Genomic DNA, 18,337 nt, shown 5'->3' on the forward strand with positions numbered 1-18,337 from the left:
AAGAGGCTGTCCTTTTTCCATTGAATTCTTACAGCTCCTTTGTCTAAAATCAGGTGACCATATATGTGAAGGCTCATTTCTGGATCTTCTATTCTATTTCGTTGATCCACGTGCCTATTTCTGTACCAGTACAATGCAGTTTTCAGCACAATTGCCTTGTAATATAGCTTGAGGTCAGGGATAGTGATTCCCGCAGATGTTTTCTTGTTTAGTATGGATGGGCCCAGTGACCATTGTGAGAGAAGAAATTGAAAGATTGTAAGAGCCAGAGTCAAAAGGACAGGATTGGAATAATGTCTTCTGGGCATGCTCAGATAGGGCTGTATGAGATTATGGGAGTAAACCCATAAACTCCCATCTGCCATGGCTACAGGGCTTGCAGAAGATCGAATCAGCCAGTCTTTCAGCATGGAGGGAGAAGAGGTTCCTAATACCCTGTCTCTAAATGACAATCTATGGCACTTGTTTGCTTTAGGGAGGGAGATTCATCTCTACTTAAGGGTGTGTTTTCATGTGGGTCAAGCATGCTCAGGAAGTGCATACAGATTTTGAGGAAATTAAAAACAGTGTTTGGGCTACATATTAGATAAGTTATTCAAAATTTCACAGAACTAATACATACTTTATCTTGTATTATTTTTATTAGATATGTTTAAGATGAAACTGTTATTAATGTACAAGATAAGTGGATTAGGGAAACGTTAAGTAACTGGTGAAATTTTATTTCTCAATACGGTTATGTATACATAGTTTCTATTTGTTTTTTTGCTGCTTACAAATAATGCATTAGTTTACAAGTCAAAAAGCATATTTAGGAAGTATCCAAAGTGTTGTAAAAAGGGATATATTCATGAAATGTATACAAAAAACAGAAGCAAAATTCCAATATAATAAACATGTTTGCATCAATATTAAAATTTTTGTTTACTCTTCAGCTGATGAGATGTATTTGTAGAAATTACAATTCTTATGTAACATCTAAATCTTCCACATTGTCAATTCTTTAAAGAGAACTATTTTCTTAAGTACTTTATTAAAATATTTATTCAATGTTAATGAATTGTTCAGCTACACATTTAAAGTTATTGATAGCATAAATCTAATCATTAGCAAGTTTTATTAAGATGTTAACATTTTTGTATCTCAATTTATTTCTGCCTTTATACTGAATTTGAATTCTATTGTCTACTGACTTTATAAGCAACAGTTGGTTTCAATCCTGCATTAAAGCGTATGCCTACCATGGCACATATTTTGTGAAAGTGCCTTTCTAGTTCTCCAGAGCCTCATACATTTCTTGAGGTGTCAGTTTCCTTGGTGATTGATTATCTGAAAAATAAATGGAGGAAAACTGAATAATAGCAATAAATTCAAGATGCTAAAAGTTCATATAGAATTTTAGACCACAAAAGACAGTAAAGTCCACTTTCTTATTTTGTAATCTAAAAATTCAATAATCAAGGATATTAAATGATGATCTATATCTCTTGAGACAATCTGTGGCAGAAGAACAAAGTGCTAATACACATCAAAATCAATAAATCGGAAAGGCATCATTTTAGCTAAAAATAAAATACAGTAGAGAAAAGTACAATATTCTTTGTTAGGAGCCCATTTATAAATATCTGTACAAAGTCACTGATTTATAGTGATAGAAATAAAATATTATCTAGAATGTAAGAATAAATGGGTAGGAAAAAAAAACTGTTGATCTATGTCCTAGGTACATAAAAGTTAGGGTTATTTTATAGTTGCTATAGCCGTGCCATAATGTGAATGTAGGATTTCAACCAAGTATGTAGCTATGGAAGGATTGGTCTCTAGCTTGTTATTATTAGAAACTCTCTTAACCTTTAAAAGTATAAAAAATGATAAAAAAATGATTTAGAAAGAAATGAAAGGTTGAAGTCTTGAGAGCCCTTTAAATCTATAGGTGCATTCACGGGAATCTACAGGAAATCATGGGAATCAAATTTATTCCACAGTGACATAATTCCCAGGCATCCACTGAGAAGAAGTACCCACTCAATACTCCCTGATATGCCACACTGTTGCCCCAGAAGCCCAAAGCAACCAGGCTGATTGATGCCATACTAAAACCTCCTAGCCCATATATAGGTTGACGTACCTTGAGTATTTGTAACACTGATAAATGTTGATTAATGTAGATTGCTTAACTACATCCTATTCATTGAATGGCTGTTGAGATAAGTGTGTGGCACATTCTAAACCTCTCTTCATTACATAACACAACAGATTCTTTTGAAACCTTATGAGTCTGAAGAGAGTACTTTACAAGCAACTAACTATTGACTTTCAAGTACTGCGAAGAAAGATGACTACAGTCCCTGGGTAGGATGTAAACTATAGGTCAAGTATCAGGATTTGGCACATGCTGATCAATGACATATCCCTGGAGAAAAAAAGAGACACACCCCATAAATAGAGGTGAATTAATACTATATATGAGCATGTGTATGTTAAAATTATATCAAGGGAACCAGGCTCAGGAAATAGGAGACTCTGTAGATCACAGTTCTTGGGGCTGTAAATCAGATGTCAGGGTACTGGCAAATTGAGCTTCTCCTGAGACATGCCTCAACTTGTTCTTTCAGGGTTTCACCAGCATCAAAGAGCAAAGATGTCTACAATGGCTATTTTTTTAAACAACTTCATTAAAAAAAGAGAGAGACAAAGGTACAGATTTTTAAAAGCATTTTTGCATAAAACTATATGAATGAATTTCTGTCATACTTGATGTTTTTAAAATGTTTGACAGTATGCATTGAAATCTTACTCGTTACAATGAGGATGAAGTACATGTAAAACAAAATGTAACATGGAACTAGTCAAAGTTTTCTTGGTGTGTAAAGATTAAGCATAATGATTTTTTTAAATACTAAAAGTGGCTGTTTATATATAGTCTTCTTGTAGTGTAAAGCCAAATGTTAATAGTTCTATGAAGGAGAAAATAGAATCTTATATAAAATATTCTGTTTTTTATTGCTATTAAATTATTGTAGTTTCCTTAATGTGGAAAATGATCCTTTAGTAAATTTCACTTAATTTATTAATAAGATAACAAAATATGTCAAGGAGTCAGAACACATGCCAAAAGTCAAATTAATACATCAGTATTTCATATGTTTTTTCCTTCAGTAGGCAGCAATTCCTATCTCATAGCATATAAACATACAAGTCTTTTAAATTACTTTACTATTGCTTCTGTTGAAACTGTGGGTAATTTATTTTTAAAAGCTCAGTTTTGAACTAACTAGATCAATTCTATTCAAGTTGTGTCTGAAGGTGTTTTTAGTTATTTGGCCACAACTAAAACTAGACTGGAGTAACCTTCCAGCCAAACAGTATACAGAAGCTTGTGGTGGTAATTGTTACAGTGACAACAGTTCTTTGCAAGAAAGAGCTTCAGGTACATAGGTCAGGTAACCTATAAAGGCAGAGAAATCAGAATCACACATTATTTCTCAAAAGAAACTATGAAAGCTAAAAGAGCCTGGACAGACATCATGCAGACCCTAAGAGAGCACAAATGCCAGCCCAAGCTGCTATACCAGGGAAAACTATCAATCAGCATAGACGAAGAGATGAAGATATTTCAAGAAAAATCTAAATTTACACAATATCTGACCAAAAATCCATCACTGCAAAGAATTATAGGTGGAAAATCCAATACAATGAGAAGAACTACATCCTAGTATAAACAAGAAAACTCTTAAGCAAGAAAACCAAAAGAAGAAAGAGACACAGACACAACTCAACCTACAAAAGTAATATTAACAGGAAACAGCAACCGCTATTCCTTGATATCTATTAATCTAAATGGACTCAAAGCCCCAATAAAGAGACATAGGCTATCAGACTGGATACATAAAGAAAATCCAGCATTTTGCTGCATACAGGAAATAAATCTCAGAGACAAAGACAGAGTATCTCAAAGTAAAATTTTGGGGAAAAAACTTCCAAGCTAACAGCGCCAAGAAGCAAGCTGGAATGAGTATTCTAATATAGAATAAAGTAAATTTCCAACCAAAAGTTATCAAAATATAAGAAAGGACACTTTTTACTCATTACAGGAGAAATCTGTCAGGAGGAACTCTCAATCCTTAACATATATGCTCCACATACAAAAGCACCCACATTCATAAAAAAAACCCTATTAAAGCTCAAAAAATGCATTTCACCCCACACAATAATAGTGTGAGACTTTAACACCCCACTCTCACCAATTATCAAATCATGGAAACAGAAACTGAAAAGAACACTGTAAAACTAGCAGAGACTATGAACCAACTGGAACATATCATCCTAAAGTAAAAAAATACACCTTCTTCTTAGCACCTCATGGCACCTTCTCGAAAATTGACCACATAATTGGACACAGATCAAGCTTCAATCAATATAAGAAGATTGAAATACTCCCATGCATCCTCTCAGATAACCATGGTCTAAGGCTGGTCTTTAACAACAACAAAGACAACAAAAGTCCACATACACATGGAAACTAAGCAACGCTCTTTTAAAGGATAGCAGGGTCAAAGAAGAAAGAAAGAAAGAAATTATGGATTTTCTAGAATTCAATGAAAATGAAAACACAACATACCCAAACCTATGGGATTCAATGAAAGCAGTACTGAGAGGAAAACTCATCGCTCTGAGCGCTTACAAAATAAACTGGAGAGAGCTTACATCAGCAACCTCTCAGCACAGGTAAAAGCTCTAGTAAAAAAGGAAGCAGATACTCCCAAGAGGAGTAGATGGCAAGAAATAATCAAACTTAGGGCAGCAATAAACCAAATATAAACAAAAAGAACGATCAAAAGAATCAGCAAAATCAAGAGCTGGTTCTTTGAGAAAATCAACAAGATTGATAAACCTTTGGCCAGACTAACTAGAGGGCACAGAGTGAGTATAAGAAATTAACATAATCAGAAAGGAAAGTGAAGACATAACAACTGAAACTGAGGAAATTCAAGAAATCATCAAATCCTACTACAAAAGCCTATACTCCACCAAGTTAGAAATCTGGAGGAAATGGATGAATTCCTACTCAGATACAAGATCCTAAAGTTAAACCAGTACTAGGTAAACCATCTAAATAATCTCATAACACCTAAAGAAATGGAAGAATTCATTAAAAGGCTCCCAACCAAATAAGCCCAGGTCCAGATGGCTTCAGTGCAGAATTCATTCGACATTTATTGTGGACATAATACCAATACTCTCCAAACTACTCCAAAGACAGAATCAGATGGAATACTACCTTACCCCCTTTTTTTGAGGGTAAAATAACCGTCTTTCCTTATTAACACAAAGACCCTACAAGGAAAGAGAACTTCTGACCAATCTCACTTATGAACATTGATGCAAAATACTCACAAAAATCCTTGCAAACCAAATCCAAGAACACATCAAAATGATCATTCACCATGCCCAAATAGGCTTTATCCCTTGGATGTACAAATGATTTAATATAAGGAAATCCATCAATGTAATCCACCATATAAACAAACTCAAAAAATAAAATCACATGGTCATCTCACTAGATGTTGAAAAAGCATTTGACAAATTTCAACACCCCTTCATGTAAAAAGTCCTGGAAAAAACAGGAATCCAAGGTCCATACCAAACATAATAAAAGCAATATACAGCAAACCAAGAGCCAACATCAAACTTAAAGTTAGGAAACTTAAAGCAATCCCATTAAAATCAGGGACTCAACAAGGCTGCCCACTCTCCCCCTACCCATTCCACATAGTACTGGAAGTCCTAGATGGAGCAATTAGACAGCAAAAGGAGATCAAGGGGATACAAATCAGAAAGAAAGAAGCAAAAACAACACTCTTTGCGGATGACATGATAGTGTACTTAAGTCACCCCACAAATTCTACCATAGAACCCCTACAGATGATATACAAGTTCAGCAATGTGGCTGGATACAAAATTAACTCAAACAAAGCAGTAGCCTTGTATATTAAAAGGACAAACATGTGAAGAAAGAAATTAGGGAAAAGATACACTTCGCAATTGTAACAAATGCTATGAAATACTTTGGTGTGACTCTAACTAAGCAAGTGAAAAACCTGTATGACAAGAACTTCAAACCTCTAAAAAGGAAATCAAGGAAGATCTCAGAAAATGGAAAGATCTCCCTTGCTCATGGATTAGAAAGATCAACATTTTAAAAATGGCCATCCTACCAAAAGCAATCCCCATCAAAATTCCAACCCAGTTCTTCATTGATTTGGAAAGGTCAATGTGCAATTTCATCTGGAATAACAAAAGACCTAGAATAGGAAAATCCATCCTCAACAACAAGAAAACATCTGGGGGAATCACTATCCCTGACCTGGAGATATATTACAAGGCAGTTGTGCTGAAAACTTCATGTTACTGGTACAGAAATAGACACATGGATCAATGGAATAGAATCGAAGTTCCAGAAATTAGCCTTCAAGTATATGGTCACCTGATTTTTGACAAAGGAGCTGTAACCATTCAATGGAAAAAGGACAGCCTATTCAACAAATGGTGGTCCAAATGGCACTCAGCATGCAGAAGAATGAAAATAGACCCATTCATATCTCCTTGTACAAAGCTCAAGTGTAAGTGTATCAAAGATCTCCACATTAAACCAGATACACTGAAACTATTAGATGAGAAAGTAGGGAAAACCGTAGAACACATAGGCACAGGAGAAAATTTTCTGAACAAAAAGGTCAAAGATTAACAAATGGGACTTAACGAGATTGCAACTTTTCTGTATGGCTAAGGTCATTGTCATGAAAACAAATCAGCAGCCAAGAGAATGGGAAAGAATCTTTACCAACTCCACATCAGATAGAGCCCTAATATCGAAGGTATATAAAGAACTCAATAGCTAGACACCAAAGAATCAAACAACCCTATTAAAAAATGGTGTACAGTGCTAAACAAAACGTTCTCAATTGAGAAATATTGAATGGCTGAGAAACATCTAAGGAAGTGCTGGACATCCTTAGCCATTAGGGAAATGCAAATCAAAACAAACTTGAGATTCCACCTCACACCATTCAGACTGGCCAAGATTCAAATCTCAGATGACAGCAGATGCCGGCAAGGTTGTGGAGAAAGAGGAACACTTCTCCACTGTTGGTGGGGTTTTAAACTGATACAACCACTCTGGAAATCAGTCTGGCGATTCCTCAGAAAACTGGACATAGTACTCCCCTAAGATCCAGCTATTCCACTTCTGGGCATATACCCCAGAGACACTCCAATATACAACAAAGATACATGTACCACAATGTTCATAGCAGCTCTATTTATAATAGCCAGAAGCTGGAAAGAACCCAGATGTCCTTCAGAAGATGAATGGATACAAAAATTGTGGTACATTTACACAATGGAGTACTGCTTAGCTGTCTGAAACAATGACTTAACCAAATTCTTAAGAAAATGGTTTTATCTAGAGAATATCATCCTGAGTGAGATAACCCAGTCACAAAAGAACAGACATAATATGCAGTCACTGATATTGGGGTGCTAACCCCAGAGGCTCGGACTGCCCTAGAAACAACTCACAGACTCTGTGAAGTTCATAAAAAAAACAAAAACTAAAAACACTATGCTCAATCCTTACACACCAAGAAAATGTTGATTAATTCCAGGTTACATCCTGTTTTACATGTACTTTTTGCTTGTTTTAAATAGTAAGACCTTAATGCAGTGTATCAAACCTTAAAAAATAGAAAAAGAATCCAAAAACTTACAAAAATGTGATTGTATACATTTATGCAAAAGTGTTTCATTTTTTTCTTTTATCTTTGTTTTTTAAAACAAAGTTTAAAAAAAGAATAGCTGATAAAAAGAAAACAAAATAAAACCATGCCCCCAAACAAATACACACACACACACACACACACACACACACACACACACACACACACACTAACAAAATATAACCAAATAAAGCATGTTTCTCCTGCAATAATAATGTGGAAACTATTATATGTTGGTCAACTACTCCTCCGCATGAGGCCTCTCCTGGAGTGGTTGATATATGCCAGGTCACTCTGTTGCTGAAAACATCCTTTCTAATTGCTAGGTTTTCCTTCCTTCCTTTCTTCCTTCTTTCCTTCCTTCCTTCCTTCCTTCCTTCCTTCCTGCCTTCCTTTCATCCATCCATCCATCCATCCTTTCTTCTTTCCTTCTTTTTCTTCCTTTTTTAAAAAATAATAAAATATAGAACAAAAATATAAGGTAAAACATAAATTATCATGTCAGAGTTGGACAAGTCAAATAGAAGGAAAAGAGCCCAAGAGAAGACTCAGGAATCAGAGGTCCATAGGATTCTGAAGTCTACATATTCCTAAAAAGCACTCATCTTCAACAGACACATTGTGAAGACAAGCTTGGAGCACTTGGAATTTATATCAGCTAGGAATTCCTTTTAATCTGAAAAGCTGAACTCTTCTGTACTCATTTGACAAGATCGTTTGGATTATTTTCCGATTCAGGTGAAGACCTGGATTTGTAATACTAGGGCTGAGGGATATATGATAAAGGCATGTTTGTGGTAGCAAATATGATGTATTAGAATACATCTTTATTTAGTGGGAAGGCTTCTAAAGTCTAGTGGGTTTGCATAACTTTATACTATAATTAATTATTTCATTAGATATAAAGAACTTGATTTTCCATGATTTTTTTTTTTTGCACCTGTCAATTTTTTTTTTTCTGATTCTGGAAATATTAAGCCAACTCTTCTTTAGCATACCCAGAATGGTACATGTCAGCATTCGGCCTTCTCCAGATAACCCAGTTCTTTTCTTTTTTTTTTATCAATTTTTAGTCTTTGAAATACAATAAATGGTAGCTATTTCTATAATAGTGTAGGAAATTATTATAATGAATCACGGGACCCGATGTAGTCTTGGGGAATACTGAGACACGACGTAAGAATTAGACATAATGAAAAAGTTATAGGCACAGTGAGTTTGTTAGATTTTTTTCTGTGACACAAAAATATAGTTATATTGTAGGGGGAAAGGATGTGTGGTTGTGTGTTGCAGTAGTTATTTTAAAAATGTATTTATTTTATCTCCTTATCAGCCTCTGTGGTCTCACCCTGTGTTCTCCGTTTCTAGTATGGAGCCATGTGCAACGACTCTGTCTCTAGATCCAAGCCACCCCCATGGTCTCATTCTGTCTACATGATCCCTTTATAGTAGGAAAGGCAGGCAATTTACTCTGCCTTCCCTACTGTCTCCATCCTGGGATATTTCTTTACCCCAAATTCCAACACATACACAACTCTATGGCCTGATAGCTTTTCATACAGGTTTATATATCAAACTCACAAATCACAAACCCTCTAAACAATAAGATTACATCAAATAGAGAAGGATACAAATTGCCCTTCTCCATGAGATATTAGACCTATAAAATCCTCCAGTAAATCCCACCTGAATCTAATTCATCCTTCTCGAGGTCCATCTTGAAACTTCTCTCCTCCTCTGTCCTCTGACCTCTGACACTCTCTCCACCTCACTTCCCTGCCAGATCACCAGCTCTTGGCTTTATTTTACTAATTAAAAATTAGAAGGTTCAAATGAAGTCACCTTTATGAGTATGTGACTAAGCTGACCTTCTTGGGGAAGTGGGATTAATATCAAAATATGAATGGTTGTAAGACCACCTGCAGCTGCATTGTTGTTGTTATTATTATTATGTTACACCATCATTCCTAACACCTCTAGTATAAGTATTACAGCTAAGAAATTAAGAAAAATTTTACATTGAGAGCAATAGTAAGTTGTTGCTCTTTTAAGTAATGACCTGTATAAAAGTTGCAGACATCAAACTGGCATCTTCATAGTTTCATTTCTTTTTTAGTTCTATGATTTTATAAATAGAGTACATAGGAATTGTGCTGCAATAGAGGCTAATTTCTCTGACTTGAGAAGACATGCAATCCACACTTGTAAGAGTTGCATATCTGCACCTGCCTTCAATAAAAACCTTAGAATTCATCATCAGCCTGACCCTCCTCTGCTTAGAACAATATGGTCTGATTATAATTCTACTCAGTATCTAGGAATCGACGTTAGGCATTTTGACTTCATTTGTACCCAGAAGGTCATTAAGAAGTAAGAAAGTCTTATATGTGAACCAACTTATGCAAGAAAGAGCAAAAAATAAGACTAAAAAGTGGCTTTCTTTGCAAAAAGGGCATAAATGAACTTAAACTGCACAGGATAAACAAGCTCAAATATTTCCTTATATATAACATGACAGAAGGCATAATATCTCATGATCAAAGAGAGCTTTTATCATTAATTCTCACAGTATAAGATTTCACCCTATTAACTTCTAGGTATTTAATAAATATTTTAGAAGAAACTAACAAAAATCTTATACACCGTATAAGATTTCACCCTATTAACTTCTAGATATTTAATAAATATTTTAGAAGAAACTAACAGAAATTAACTAAAAAATGTTTAGAACATGCAATCACATCTCTGATAGCTAAATATATTTAAATTTTACTTTCAATAGGAAATATTATGGACAAGTCTGTTTTGGAGAACAAGGCAACATCTAAAATTAATCACATGTAGTGAATATATAATTTTATTTGGCTCATCATCATACAAAGAAACTGCCAAATTCACTGAAACTATGATTTGGAAACAACAGCTGTGAACTGGTACTGAATTGAGAGAATATCAATAAAAGATTTATAATTACTTGGAGTAAAAAATTTCATCAGCAGGTTATAATGTTGCAATGATACTGTTTTAGCACTATGTGAATCTATTTCTTTCACAAGCCAACTAGACTTAGCCAAAATATTCAGAAAGTTGACTAACTAAAAGGAAAGAAGACAGTAAAATATTTAAGTGTACTCAGTCAGGTTTGATAAAACACATGAAAAGAGACCTACCTCTCTTTGTCTGCCTGTCTACTTACCTACCTACCTACCTAATTACCTGTTTGTCCATCCATCCATCCATCCATCCACCCACCCCTCTATCTATCTATCTATCTATCTATCTATCTATCTATCTATCTATCTATCAATCATCTATCTATCTATCTATCTAACTATCTATCTATCTAACTATCTATCTATCTTATTTTCATAGACTGAAAGGAGGGAAAACAGTTAATTACAAAGAGTAAATCTCTTACCTGAGAGCAAAGAATTGTCTAATAGTAGAGTTTTAAATGCATTTTAAGAATTTTTGAGAAAGATGTTGAAGCAGAAAGAGTCTGTCATGGTAAAATACATCTCTTGAAGCTCACTTACAAATTGTTGCAAATTGTGTAGATATTAAGTTTCAGGACAAAAAGAAAAAAGAAACACCAAAAGCAAGCAAATAATTATAAAAAAGAAAACAACAAAAATAAAAACAAACAAAAAAGCCTTAGATAAATAGCAGTTCATTTGAGTCAATTCAAGTTCCTAACAGTTAGAAGGTACTAGAAGCAGCTTGAGCAGTGCTTTTGGGCATTCGAGTAGACAAAAACACCGTATTCTCCAAATACCAGATTTATGTAAAGTAACTTGTATTTGCCAGATGTAACTGGTTTCTCATAGGCTTACTTCTGAATAACTCAAAATTCCTCACTCTTTCTCAGCTCTGGCTGGCTCTTTCAACTTAGCTGTTAAGGCTCAAACTCATCTCCAGGCTGATTTGCTCAATATGGCTCATTTCTGCATCTCAGTGAATAGCTATCCTTGTCCTCAAACTAGTGGGAGCAATATATTCTAATCTTCTGGCTTCTTCTCATTCTATAACTCATTTAGTCTTTGACTATAACCTGTTTTTGTAAAACTGCCCTAGGAAAATTGCCTTATCTCTCTGTCTCTGTCTCTCTGTCCATCTCTTTGTGTCTCTCTCTGTCTGTCTCTCTGTTTATCTCTCTGTGTCTCTCTCTGTCTGTCTCTCTGTCTGTCTCTCTGTTTCTGTCTGTCTCTGTCTCTCTCTCCCCCTGTTTCTCCCTCTCTTTCTCTCTCTCTCTCTCTGATGTAACCTCTGTTCCTTCTCTGTGTTCCTGAGATTTGGGCATATCATATCTCTGATTCAATCTGTCAAACCTTTCTATGATTCCACACTTATCTGCCCCCTCAATTAGATATCACTTTCAAATATGGCTGCTTCCTTACCTCTCTTACAAACTAACCTTATCTACATTGCTTAGCACTAAAGATGTGTACTAAAGGCATGTCTGTATTCTTGTGAGGTCATACTGTAATCCAAAACTTATCTACATTTGGCTGTATCCCACAGACCTAAAAATCTTTAGATCTGATCCCTTTCCACAGCAGACATGTTACTGGATTAAAACCCCTCTATATATTTGCATGCTTACATTATCATTTACTCATTTTTATTTAATACAATATAGTTATACCATTCCCCCATTCTCCAAAAATCATCCTACTCCACAGATACCTTTTGAAATCAAGGACTCTTATTCTTTAGTTTTCATTTGTGCATATGTGTAGAAATAAATATAGAGATGCAAGCTGATGAAACCATTTAGTGTTACTTATATGTCTATTTGTTAGGGATGAACAGTTGGGATGTTTATCCATATGGAATCATTTCTATCACTCTGCAGTCTTTGACTAACTTAGGTCTTAGTCTAGAGGTGACTGAGTATATTTTCCACTTCCATGTTGATTAGCATTTAACTGGTGTGACTATTTTTCAAGTACTGTTTCAATATTGTTGGTATTTCATGAGTATTACTTCCCTGTTATACATATTATATACAAGATTAGAACATATTTCCTGATAGGGTGGCCATTAAAATTTTCCAATCATTCTTTGGCAATGTTTCCTGAGTGCTGAGTTAATTGATTTCTCCATACAAAGATGAAAAGCTGTGATTTCTCTAGATCAAATGTCTCTTCCCTGGCAATGGGACCACAAAAGGACATAGAATGTCAGAAGCCCCCTGCCTTGTATTTTTTCAACTTTTTAAAAAATGTGGACAAAGTTTGAAGACAAGTATGTTCAGTGCAACAGCAGGTGCACCAAAACATGGCAAGTGAACAAGTGGCTCATCAGACTCAGAAATTATCTAATAAGTTCTAACTGTGTCTTTCAGGCTGATCCCTGGTACAAATATATTTTGTAGCAATATATATTTTTGTAATAGTTGGAAACCATGACAAAATATAATAATCCATCAAATGGCAGAGCTGTAGAAACCAGGCCCAAGAAATACATCTACAAAACATTCCCAAACTTAACTAAGGCTCAGAAAAAAATGGAAGATAGAGAAGAAAGTCTATAGGAACCAGAGAATCAGTGGATCTGCTGTGAGATCATGTCTACAAGTATTATCAGAAACTACAAATATAGTCTCACCAGCATGGACAGAGTAGGGATGACAACAAAATCATGCTGAACTGGACAACAAAACATTCAACCCTACACAAAGAACTAAAGGCAACTGAGGAAAGCTGGGAGAAGAACAAGATATCTTCCTCAAGGAAAAACAAATGAATTGGTTATCTAGTGTCAAATAGTCAGTTCCTGAAACATATACAAATAGATCATATAAACTGAGAAGGTTAGATTTAGAAATACACATATATAAGCAATAACAATAAAAATGCAGGCCATGAATTGAAAAGGAGAGTGGAGAAGTGTAGATATGAGAGGTTTTCAGGAGGAAATGGAAGGAAGAAACATTGTAATCATATTATAATTTCAAAAATAAAATAAATTTTATTAAAAACTTTAGAAAAAAACAAGAATAAAAACATATACCACAAAACGCTAAAGGAGAGAAGATCTTGTTTTCTGAATTACCACCTCATTAGATTTAAATGTCTACCTTTAGAAAATGCAAAATGAATACTAAATAACAGAAAATGGCAGTCCAGTCAAAGGAAAAAAAAAAGTCATCAAACTTACCTGAGAAAATTTGCCATAACAAGCACTCTATAAAATATCACTTGGGAAGGCTTAATAAAACCCTGCTTTTATTACTGATATCAAATTAACCAAGGAAGATTGGAATAATGGCATGCAAATTATAGTGGAAGAAAATAGAGATGTCAGTTAAGATGGGAAGCTTTAAATGAAGGTAGAATGGAATTCTGGGTCTGAACAATCAAACAAGAAGAAAACTGCTCTAGAGAAAGTAAGTCGGAGGAGGACTGAGGTTAAATTCATTGTGGAACTTGTGTAGTTAAGAGAAATTATTAACTCTGAATGATGTAAAAAAATAAAACAATGGTTGACTCTCAAGGAGTCTGAGGAGCCTGTGTGAGACTGGAAAGTAGAATTGCACAGAGAACAGCAAGCCCAGGAAGGGAAGAGGGAAGGGAAGGGAAAAGGAAGAGATGGAGTGGTGTCAGCAATTGCATTACTATTGCTATGATGAAACACCATGACCACCTGGACCAGCAGTTCCCAAAGGTGAGAAGGAGATCTGAGCAGCCAGGGAGCAGAGAAATCAATGCCTAGTGCACACGGAAAGCGCACCCCTGCCCTGCCTGATCCAGGGACCAGGAACCCAGCATTGGGACCTCTGTTCCCACCTGGCGATTTGGGGCGCAGAACAAGGCTGGGCCCATCTGTTACCTGGACCAGGGGGTCTCAAAGGTTAAGGCCTGTTGAGAAGAAGATCCGAGCAGCCAGAGGGCAGAGAGATCTCTGCCGAATGCACACGGAAAGCATGCCCCTGCCCTGCCTGATCCAGGGAACAGGAACTCAGCACTGGGATGTCTGTTCCCACCCAGTGGCTTTGGGGCACAGACAGGGCTCAGACCATCTGCCACCTGGACCAGTGGAGATCCAGGGAAAGAGACCAGGTACAAGTGAAAGGCAAGAACATATCACTAATAACAAGATGGCAAGAAGAAAGCGAAAGAGCATATCCCAAGGAAACTAAGACAACCTGGCAACACCAGTACCCAGCTCTCCCATCACAGCAAACATTGAAATGCCCAATACTCCAGAAAAAGAAGACACAGACCTAAAATCATACCTCAAGATGATGATAGAGATCCTTAAACAAGAACGGGAGGAAAAGCAAAAAGAATCAGAAGCTTTTAAAGAGGAAACAAGAAAAACACTCAAAGAACTCAAAGAACTAGAGGAAAACAGAACCAAAGAGATGAAGGAATGGAAGAAGGAATTTAAAACAGATATTGACACAATAAAGAAAACACAAAAAGAGATAACCCTAAATGTAGAACACCTAAAAAGGAAATCAGGAGTAACAGAAGCAAACATTTCCAGTTGAGCACAAGTGCGAGCCCAAGCTGCTATACCCAGCTAAACTATCTGTTACCATAGATGGAGTGATGAAGATATTTCAAGACAAATCTAAATTTACACAGTATCTGACCACAAACCCAGCACTACAACGAATTATAGGTGGAAAACCCAATACAATGAGGGGAACTACATCCTAGTAAAAACAAGAAAACTCCTAAGCAAGAAAACCAGTTAAAGAAAGAGACACAGGCACAACACAACCTAAAAGAGCAATAATAACAGAAAGAAGCAACCACTATTCCTTGATATCTATTAACATAAATAGACTCAACTCCCCAATAAAGAGACATAGGCTATAAAACTGGATACATAAACAAAATCCAGCATTTTGCTGCATACAAGAAACTCATCTCAGAGACAAAGACAGACACTATCTCAGAGTAAAAGGTTGGGGAAAAAAACTTCCAAGCAAACAGCCCTAAGAAGCAAGCTGGAGTGGCTTTCTAATATTGAATTAAATAAATTTCCAAGCAAAAGTTATCAAAAAAGATAAGGAAGGACACTTTTTACTCATTACAAGGGCAATCTGTCAGGAGGAACTTTCAATCATTAAAATATATGCTCCAAATACAATAGCAACCACATTCATAAAAGAACCCTACAAAAGCTCCAAAAATACATTTCACCCCACACAATAATAGTGGGAAACTTTAATACCCCACTCTCACCAATTATCAAATCATGGAAACAGAAACTGAATAAGGACACTGTAAAACTAGCAGAGACTATGAACCAACTGAAATTAATAGATATCTACTGACCATATCATCCTAAAGTAAAAGAATACTCCTTCTTCTCACCACCCCATGGCACCTTCTCGAAAATTGACCACATAATTGGGCACAGAACGAGCCTCAATCGATGTAAGAAGATTGAAATACTCCCATGCATCCTCACAGATCACCATGGTCTAAGACTAGTCTTAAACAACAACAAAGACAACAAAGTGCCCACATACACATGGAAACTAAACAACACTCTGTAAAATGATAGTAGGGTCAAAGAAGAAATAAAGAAAAAATTAAGGATTTTCTAGAATTCAATGAAAACGAAAACACAGCATACCTAAACCTATGGGATGCAAAGAAAGCAATACTGAGAGGAAAACTCATAGCCATGAGTGATTCCAAAAAGAAAGTAGAAAGAGCATACATCAGCAACTTGACAGCATAGCTAAAAGCTCTAGAACAAAAGGAAGCAGATACACCCAATAAATATAGGTGGCAAGAAATAATCAAACTTTGGGCAGAAATAGACCAAATAGGAACAAAAAGAACCATCGAAAGAATCAACAAAACCAAGAGCTGGTTCATTGAGAAAATCAACAAGATTGATAAACCCCTAGCCCGAATAACAGAGGGCAAAGAGAGAGTATACAAATTAACAAAATCAGAAAGGAAAGTGGACACATAACAACTGAAACTGAGGAAATTCAAGAAATCATCGGATCCTACTACAAAAGCATATACTCCACAAAGTTGGAAAATCTGGAGGAAATGGATGAATTCCTAGACAGATACAAGATCCTAAAGCCAAACCAGGACCAGGTGAACCATCTAAATAATCCGATAACACCTAAAGAAATAAAAGAAGTCATCAAAAACCTTCCAAAAAAAAAAAAAAAAAAAAAAAAAAAAAAAAAAAAAAAAGCCCAGATCCAGATGGGTGCAGTGCAGAATTTTAACAGATATTTATTGTGGACATATAACAGGACTCTCCAAACTATCCCACAAGATAGAATTAGTTGGAGTACTATCTAACTCATTTTTTGAGGCTACAATAACCCTTGTTCCTAAACCAAACAAAGACCCTACAAGGAAAGACAACTTCAGACCAATCATACTTATGAACATTGATGCAAAAATACTCAACAAAATCCTTGCCAACCGAATCCAAGAACACATCAAAACTCTCATTCACCATGACCAAGTAGACTTCATCACTGGGATGCAGGGATGGTTTAATATAAGGAAATCCATCAACATAATCCACCATATCAACAAACTCAAAGAACAAAATTACATGGTCATCTCACTAGATGTTGAGAAAGCATTTGACAAAATTCAACACCCGTTCATCTTAAAAGACATGGAAAGAAAATGAATCCAAGGTCCATATGTAAACATAATGAAAGCAATATACAGCAAACCAACAGCCAACATCAAACTTAATGGTGGGAAACTTGAAGCAATCCCACTAAAATCAGGGACTGGACAAGGCTGCCCACTCTCCCACTACCTATTTACCATAGTACTGAAAGTCCTGGCTGGAGCAATTGGACAGCAAAAGGAGATCAAGGGGATACAAATCGGAAAGGAAGAGATAAAAACATCACTCTTTGCTGATGGCATGATAGTGTACTTGAGTGACACCAAAAATTCCACCAGAGAACTCCTACAGCTGATAAACAAGTTCACCAAAGTGGCTGGATATAAAATTAACTCAAACATATCAGTAGCCTTCCAACATTCAAAGGACAAACGTGGAGAAAAAATTAGGGAAAAGATACCTTTAACAATAGTCACAAAAACTATGAAATACCTTAATGTGACCCTAACTAAGCAAGTGAAGGACCTGTATGACAAGAACTTCAAACCTCTAAAGAAAGAAATTGAGGAGGATCTCAGAAAATGGAAAGATCTCCTATGCTCATGGATTGGAAGGATCAAAATTTTAAAAATGGCCATCTTACTAAAAGGAATCTAGAGATTCAATGCAATCCCCATCAAAATTCCAACCCAGTTCTTCATTGAGTTGGAAAGATCAATGTGCAATTTCATCTGAAATAACAAAAGACCTAGAATTGCGAAATCCATCCTCAACAACAACAAAAAGTCTGCGGAAATCACTATCCCTGACCTCAAGCTATATTACAAGGCAACTATGCTGAAAACTGCATGGTCCTGCTACAAAAATAGGCATGTGGATCAATGGAAAAGAATAGAAGATCCAGAAATGAGCCCTCACATATATGGTCACCTGATTTTTGACAAAGGAGCTGTAAGCATTCAAAGGAAAGAGGGCAG

The sequence above is a fragment of the Micromys minutus genome (assembly GCF_963924665.1).
Source record: "Micromys minutus genome assembly, chromosome: 23".
In the NCBI taxonomy this organism is placed as follows: Eukaryota; Metazoa; Chordata; class Mammalia; order Rodentia; family Muridae; genus Micromys; species Micromys minutus.